Genomic DNA, 6,480 nt, shown 5'->3' on the forward strand with positions numbered 1-6,480 from the left:
CTTGATAGTTACCTGGAGGGAGTTTCTCGTGCAGCTCTGCAGTGGCATTTTTATACATGTCAGAAGGAAAGAGTCTGTGTGTGTGTGTGTGTGTGTGTGTGTGTGTGTGTGTGTGTGTGTGTTTTCATGTGGCTGCTCATCACGTGAGACCAGAGCGCCACTGCGATACCTTGATAAATCTGTTTTGTGGAAACAGCGAAGCAATCCAGACATAATTCTGGTGAGGCTGTAGGCAGTAATAAGGCAGGAGGACAGCGGGAGGGCTCAAAGGTCAGAGAAAAGCTATTTCACAGCACCGCATGACTCACACCAGGCAGAGATTTCTGGGAAATGTGTCCATTAACCCTCCTCATTGTTCCTGAATCTATAGTAGAGGAAACTAGAGGGAGAGAAACAAATAGGTTAAAATGGTCCTGAAAAACATGGAACACAAAGAGTCATTAGGAGAGGTTAGTAAAGGAGTCACAGCACATTTTACATTCATCCATCAGAACCCAGAGTTACGGCCTGTTGTGTTGTGGATGTCCAGCAAGTGTTTTTATTAAAGTTGGCAAAATAACGCAATAAAGCAATTCTCCACCCAAAAAGTGTGTTTCGCCTTTCAAGTACCCACATAAAGGTGAAACTACAAGAACTGGAACCATCACCCAGGCACCATTTTGAGCTCCTGGTAGAGTGGTGGTGTGGTTGACTCAAGATCAGTTGTTGGTTCTGATCTCAGGACATTTGTCTTGTTACTATCTTGAGTCCTGTAATTCAGCCAAACCTGCGCTTATGTTTCTTCAAAGTTCAAAGATTTGAAACTCAAGCTATGGTTTGTCTTGACTCTGTAGTGCAACAGTAGTGCGTCTGACTCCCCATCAGAAGGTTGCGTGTTCAAATCATGTCAGTGTCTTTATTTTGTGGACTAACGCAGGTTGAAGCAGAAGGTTTGACCAACCTCTTTGTTCCAGTGACGCAGTAACTACTGAATCAAAGATCTGAACCTGAATCAAGGGGCTGTCTAGTCTCTGTGGGGCAACGGCAACACGTTTGACTCCAGATCAGAAGGTTGTGCGTTTGAGTCATGTCAGGGTCAAGACTTTCAAATCCTGATAACTTTTCTCAAGGTGTCATAATGGTAGCGACCGCTTCACTCCGACTCAAATGTTGGACGAGATGATTCATTGTAACGCCACCTGTGACGACCTTGTGGCACAACGGTAGCATGTTTGACTCCGGATCAGAAGGTTGCGTGTTCAAATAACGTCAGTGGCTTTATGTTGTGGACTAATGTAGGTTGAAGCAGAAGGTTTGATCTACCTCTTTGTTCCAGTGACGCAGTAACTACTGAACCAAAGATCTGAACCTTAAACAAGGGGCTGTCTGGACTCTGTGGCGCAACGGTAGCGCGTCTGACTCCAGATCAGAAGGTTGCGTGTTCAAATCACGTCAGGGTCAGTGTCATTATATTGTGGACTAACGTAGGTTGAAGCGGAAGTTTTGACGCACGTCTTTGTTACAGTGACGCAGTAACTACTGAACCAAAGATCTGAACCTTAAACAAGGGGCTGTCTGGACTCTGTGGCGCAACGGTAGCGCGTCTGACTCCAGATCAGAAGGTTGCGTGTTCAAATCACGTCAGGGTCAGTGGCTTTATGTTGTGGACTAACGTAGGTTGAAGCGGAAGTTTTGACCTCCCTCTTTGTTACAGTGACGCAGTACCTACTGATCCAAAGATCTGAACCTTAAACAAGGGCCTGTCTAGACTCTGTGGCGCAATGGTAGCGCGTCTGGCTCCAGATCAGAAGGTTGCGTGTTCAAATCACGTCAGGGTCAGTGTCTTTATGTTGTGGATTAACATAGGTTTAAGCGGAATGTTTGACCTACCTCTTTGTTCCAGTGACACAGTAACTACTGAACCAAAGATCTGAACCTTAAACACAGGGCTGTCTGGACTCTGTGGCGCAACGGTAGCGCGTCTGACTCCAGATCAGAAGGTTGCGTGTTCAAATCACGTCAGGGTCAGTGGCTTTATGTTGTGGACTAACGTAGGTTGAAGCGGAAGGTTTGACCTCCCTCTTTGTTACAGTGACGCAGTACCTACTGAACCAAAGATCTGAACCTTAAACGAGGGACTGTCTAGACTCTGTGGCGCAACGGTAGCGTGTCTGTCTCCAGATCAGAAGGTTGTGTGTTCAAATCACGTCAGGGTCAGTGTCTTTATGTTGTGGACTAACATAGGTTTAAGCGGAAGTTCTGACGCACGTCTTTGTTCCAGCGACGCAGTAACTACTGAACCAAAGATCTGAACCTTAAACAAGGGACTGTCTAGGCTCTTAGGCGCAACGGTAGCGTGTCTGACTCCAAATCAGAAGGTTGCGTGTTCAAATCATGTCAGTGTCTTTATGTTGTGGACTAACATAGGTTGAAGCGGAAGGTTTGACCTACCTCTTTGTTCAAGTGACGCAGTAACTACTGAACCAAAGATCTGAACCTTAAACAAGGGGTTGTCAAGACTCTGTGGCGCAACGGTAGCGCGTCTGACTCCAGATCAGAAGGTTGCGTGTTCAAATCACGTCAGGGTCAGTGGCTTTATGTTGTGGACTAACGTAGGTTGGCGCAGAAGGTTTGACCTACCTCTTTGTTACAGTGACGCAGTAACTACTGGTCCAAAGATCTGAACCTTAAACAAGGGACTGTCTAGACTCTGTGGCGCAATGGTAGCGCGTCTGGCTCCAGATCAGAAGGTTGCGTGTTCAAATCACGTCAGGGTCAGTGTCTTTATGTTGTGGACTAACATAGGTTTAAGTGGAATGTTTGACCTACCTCTTTGTTCCAGTGACACAGTAACTACTGAACCAAAGATCTGAACCTTAAACAAGGGACTGTCTAGTCTCTTAGGCGCAACGGTAGCGTGTCTGACTCCAAATCAGAAGGTTGCGTGTTCAAATCATGTCAGTGTCTTTATGTTGTGGACTAACATAGGTTGAAGCGGAAGGTTTGACCTACCTCTTTGTTCAAGTGACGCAGTACCTACTGAACCAAAGATCTGAACCTTAAACGAGGGACTGTCTAGACTCTGTGGCGCAACGGTAGCGTGTCTGTCTCCAGATCAGAAGGTTGTGTGTTCAAATCACGTCAGGGTCAGTGTCTTTATGTTGTGGACTAACATAGGTTTAAGCGGAAGTTCTGACGCACGTCTTTGTTCCAGCGACGCAGTAACTACCGAACCAAAGATCTGAACCTTAAACAAGGGACTGTCTAGGCTCTTAGGCGCAACGGTAGCGTGTCTGACTCCAAATCAGAAGGTTGCGTGTTCAAATCATGTCAGTGTCTTTATGTTGTGGACTAACATAGGTTGAAGCGGAAGGTTTGACCTACCTCTTTGTTCAAGTGACGCAGTAACTACTGAACCCAAGTTCTGAACCTTAAACAAGGGGCTGTCAAGACTCTGTGGCGCAACGGTAGCGCGTCTGACTCCAGATCAGAAGGTTGCGTGTTCAAATCACGTCAGGGTCAGTGGCTTTATGTTGTGGACTAACGTAGGTTGGCGCAGAAGGTTTGACCTACCTCTTTGTTACAGTGACGCAGTAACTACTGGTCCAAAGATCTGAACCTTAAAGAAGCTGCTGTCTAGACTCTGTGGGGCAATGGCAACACGTTTGACTCCAGATCAGAATGTTGTGCGTTTGAATCACGTTAGGGTCAAGACTTTCAAATCCTGATAACTTTTCTTAAGGTGTCATACTGGTAGCAACCTTCTTCACTCCGACTCAAATGTTGGACAAGATGATTCATTGTAACACCACCTGTGATGACCTTGTGGCACAACGGTAGCATGTTTGACTCCGTATCAGAAGGTTGCGTGTTCAAATAACGTCAGTGGCTTTATGTTGTGGACTAATGTAGGTTGAAGCAGAAGGTTTCATCTACCTCTTTGTTCCAGTGACGCAGTTACTACTGATCCAAAGATCTGAACCTTAAACAAGGAACTGTCTAGACTCTGTGGCGCAATGGTAGCGCGTCTGACTCCAGATCAGAAGGTTGCGTGTTCAAATCACGTCAGGGTCAGTGTCTTTATGTTGTGGACTAACGTCGGTTGAAGCGGAAGGTTTGACCTACCTCTTTGTTCCAGTGACGCAGTAACTACTGAACCAAAGATCTGAACCTTAAACAAGGGGCTGTCTCGACTCTGTGGCGCAACGGTAGCGCGTCTGACTCCAGATCAGAAGGTTGCGTGTTCAAATCACGTCAGGGTCAGTGGCTTTACATGTTGGACTAATGTAGGTTAGAGCAGAAGGTTTGACCTACCTCTTACTTACAGTGACGCAGTAACTACTGAACCAAAGATCTGAACCTTAAACAAGGGGCTGTCTAGACTCTGTGGGGCAATGGCAACACGTTTGACTCAGGATCAGAATGTTGCGTGTTCAAGTCATGTCAGGGTCAGTGTCTTCATGGTTTGGACAAATGCAGGTTGAAGCAGAAGGTTTGACCTACCTCTTTGTTCCAGTGACGCAGTAACTACTGAACCAAAGATCTGAATCTTAAACAAGGGGCTGTCCAATCTCTGTGGGGCAACGGCAACACGTTTGACTCCAGATCGGAAGGTTGTGCGTTTGAATCACGTCAGGGTCAAGACTTTCAAATCCTGTGGGCGGCATGGCTCAGGGGTGGAGTTGCCATCTAGCAATCAAAGGGTTGCTGGTTCGATCCTCGACCCAGGTGACCATGTAAAAGTGTCCTTGAGCCATTGAACCCATAATTTCTCCTGATGAGTAGGTTGGCGCCTTGCATGGTAGCCTCCACCATCTGTGTGTGAACAGGTGAATGAGATGACACTGTAAAGCCCTTTGAGTACCACTAAGGTAGAAAAGCGATATATAAAATTGAGTCCATCCTGATAACTTTTCTCAAGGTGTCATACTGGTAGCAAACCTCTTCACTCCGACTCAAATGTTGGACAAGATGATTCATTGTAACAACACCTGTCACGACCATGTGGCGTAATGGCAGCGCCTCTGACTCCAGATCAGAAGGTTGCATTTTCAAATCATGTCAGGGTCAGTGTCTTTATGCTGTGGACTAACGCAGGTTGAAGCACAAGGTTTCACGTAAATCTTGGTCACAGTGACGCAGTAACTACTGAACCAAAGATGTGAACCTTAAAGCACAGGCTGTCTGGACTTTGTGGTGCAATGGCAGTACGTCTGACTCCAGATCAGAAGGTTGTGTGTTCACATCACATCAGTATCTTTCTGTTGTGAACAAATGCAGGTTGAGGTCATCCTGTGGTTCCACAGACTGGACAGCAACTAAACATCAAGAGTCAGGAAATGAGGCTCATCCCACTTTAGCTGGAGTTTCTGATTCAGGTTAGTTTTGAACTGGCTGATATCTTATGTGGCAGCTGCTGAGCTGGTTTCACCAGACACTGACCCGTGATTCGAGGCAGGTCAGGCAGAAGCCTGCTGCTGCTGTTGGGTTTCTTACACTTTGACCTTGTTGCGGTTGACGTTGCTACTGAACAGCGGCTAGACATCTACCTTGTGTCGGACTCCACGTCAAAAGGTTGCATGTTCAAATCCTGTCAGGGTTATGATCTTTGCGTTGTGGATTCGCGCAGGTTGAGGCAGAACCCCTGTTTTTCACATAGATACATTAACTACTGAACCAAACATTTGAACCTCACACAAGCGTTTGGCTAAGCTCTGTGGCGCAATGGTAGCACATCTGTCTTCAGATCAGAAGGTTGTGTGTTCAAATCGCATCAGGGTCAAGGAAGTTTGATAAGGATTCCTTTTCTCAGTATGTCACTGTCTCAGCAAACCGCCTCGCTCCAACTCAATCAAGGACAAGCTGATTTAGTGTTACACTCCTTGCGAAGACCTTGTGGCGCAACGGTAGCGCATCTGACTCCAGATCAGAAGGTTGCGTGTTCAAATCACGTCAGGGTCAGGACAGGTAGACCATGATTCTTTTTCTCAGTGTGTCCTATGCTCAGCAAACCTCCTCGCTCCGACTCAATCAAGGACAAGCTGATTCAGTGTTATGCTCCTTGCGAAGACCTTGTGGCGCAACGGTAGCGCGTCTGACTCCAGATCAGAAGGTTGCGTGCTCAAATCACGTCAGGGTCAAGCTATTTCCTGCTTCAGTGACCACATCCACACAGACTTGTTGCCCTCCTCTCTGTTACAGAGGCAATCTGTCTGTGTGGATTTCTGCTCTTATATCCCGGTATAGAACTTGAGCTCCATTCCTCATCGTCTACGTGTTAAGTCATGCCTTAACGGCGAGCTGCATGTGTGAATAAGTTCATAGCAGTTGTTTAGGAGAACAGTCACAAGGAATTTGCTTTGTCATGTGGCTGTGAGGGAAGTATAGGAGCCTTGCAGCTCCTAAAATCCAAGTAACAGCTGCTTCAAAATTAAACTTTGAACTTTTCGATTGGTGGAATATGAGAGCAGACATTTGTTTTGCTGCTTTCAATCCTGTAAA

The 6,480-nt window shown here is 46.4% G+C and overlaps 13 non-coding genes across 13 annotated transcripts; all 13 read left to right on the forward strand.

Annotated features, from left to right (window-relative positions):
• Nucleotides 1-1,368: 1,368 nt before the first annotated feature.
• Nucleotides 1,369-1,440, forward strand: trnaw-cca (transfer RNA tryptophan (anticodon CCA)). Its single transcript has one exon. It is a non-coding gene; the product is annotated as a tRNA-Trp (tRNA).
• A 117-nt stretch (nucleotides 1,441-1,557) lies between these two features.
• trnaw-cca (transfer RNA tryptophan (anticodon CCA)) lies at nucleotides 1,558-1,629 on the forward strand. The gene has a single exon. It is a non-coding gene; the product is annotated as a tRNA-Trp (tRNA).
• A 117-nt stretch (nucleotides 1,630-1,746) lies between these two features.
• On the forward strand, nucleotides 1,747-1,818 carry trnaw-cca (transfer RNA tryptophan (anticodon CCA)). Its single transcript has one exon. It is a non-coding gene; the product is annotated as a tRNA-Trp (tRNA).
• Nucleotides 1,819-1,935: 117 nt separating this feature from the next.
• Nucleotides 1,936-2,007, forward strand: trnaw-cca (transfer RNA tryptophan (anticodon CCA)). The gene has a single exon. It is a non-coding gene; the product is annotated as a tRNA-Trp (tRNA).
• A 117-nt stretch (nucleotides 2,008-2,124) lies between these two features.
• trnaw-cca (transfer RNA tryptophan (anticodon CCA)) lies at nucleotides 2,125-2,196 on the forward strand. The gene has a single exon. It is a non-coding gene; the product is annotated as a tRNA-Trp (tRNA).
• Nucleotides 2,197-2,496: 300 nt separating this feature from the next.
• Nucleotides 2,497-2,568, forward strand: trnaw-cca (transfer RNA tryptophan (anticodon CCA)). Its single transcript has one exon. It is a non-coding gene; the product is annotated as a tRNA-Trp (tRNA).
• A 117-nt stretch (nucleotides 2,569-2,685) lies between these two features.
• On the forward strand, nucleotides 2,686-2,757 carry trnaw-cca (transfer RNA tryptophan (anticodon CCA)). The gene has a single exon. It is a non-coding gene; the product is annotated as a tRNA-Trp (tRNA).
• Nucleotides 2,758-3,057: 300 nt separating this feature from the next.
• On the forward strand, nucleotides 3,058-3,129 carry trnaw-cca (transfer RNA tryptophan (anticodon CCA)). Its single transcript has one exon. It is a non-coding gene; the product is annotated as a tRNA-Trp (tRNA).
• A 300-nt stretch (nucleotides 3,130-3,429) lies between these two features.
• Nucleotides 3,430-3,501, forward strand: trnaw-cca (transfer RNA tryptophan (anticodon CCA)). Its single transcript has one exon. It is a non-coding gene; the product is annotated as a tRNA-Trp (tRNA).
• A 480-nt stretch (nucleotides 3,502-3,981) lies between these two features.
• trnaw-cca (transfer RNA tryptophan (anticodon CCA)) lies at nucleotides 3,982-4,053 on the forward strand. Its single transcript has one exon. It is a non-coding gene; the product is annotated as a tRNA-Trp (tRNA).
• A 117-nt stretch (nucleotides 4,054-4,170) lies between these two features.
• Nucleotides 4,171-4,242, forward strand: trnaw-cca (transfer RNA tryptophan (anticodon CCA)). The gene has a single exon. It is a non-coding gene; the product is annotated as a tRNA-Trp (tRNA).
• A 1,626-nt stretch (nucleotides 4,243-5,868) lies between these two features.
• trnaw-cca (transfer RNA tryptophan (anticodon CCA)) lies at nucleotides 5,869-5,940 on the forward strand. The gene has a single exon. It is a non-coding gene; the product is annotated as a tRNA-Trp (tRNA).
• A 107-nt stretch (nucleotides 5,941-6,047) lies between these two features.
• trnaw-cca (transfer RNA tryptophan (anticodon CCA)) lies at nucleotides 6,048-6,119 on the forward strand. Its single transcript has one exon. It is a non-coding gene; the product is annotated as a tRNA-Trp (tRNA).
• Nucleotides 6,120-6,480: the final 361 nt, after the last annotated feature.

This window comes from Aulostomus chinensis, chromosome 13 (assembly GCF_037954235.1).
Source record: "Aulostomus chinensis isolate RoL2024-O1b breed Wild chromosome 13, RoL_Achi_v1.0, whole genome shotgun sequence".
NCBI classification, from domain to species: domain Eukaryota; kingdom Metazoa; phylum Chordata; class Actinopteri; order Syngnathiformes; family Aulostomidae; genus Aulostomus; species Aulostomus chinensis.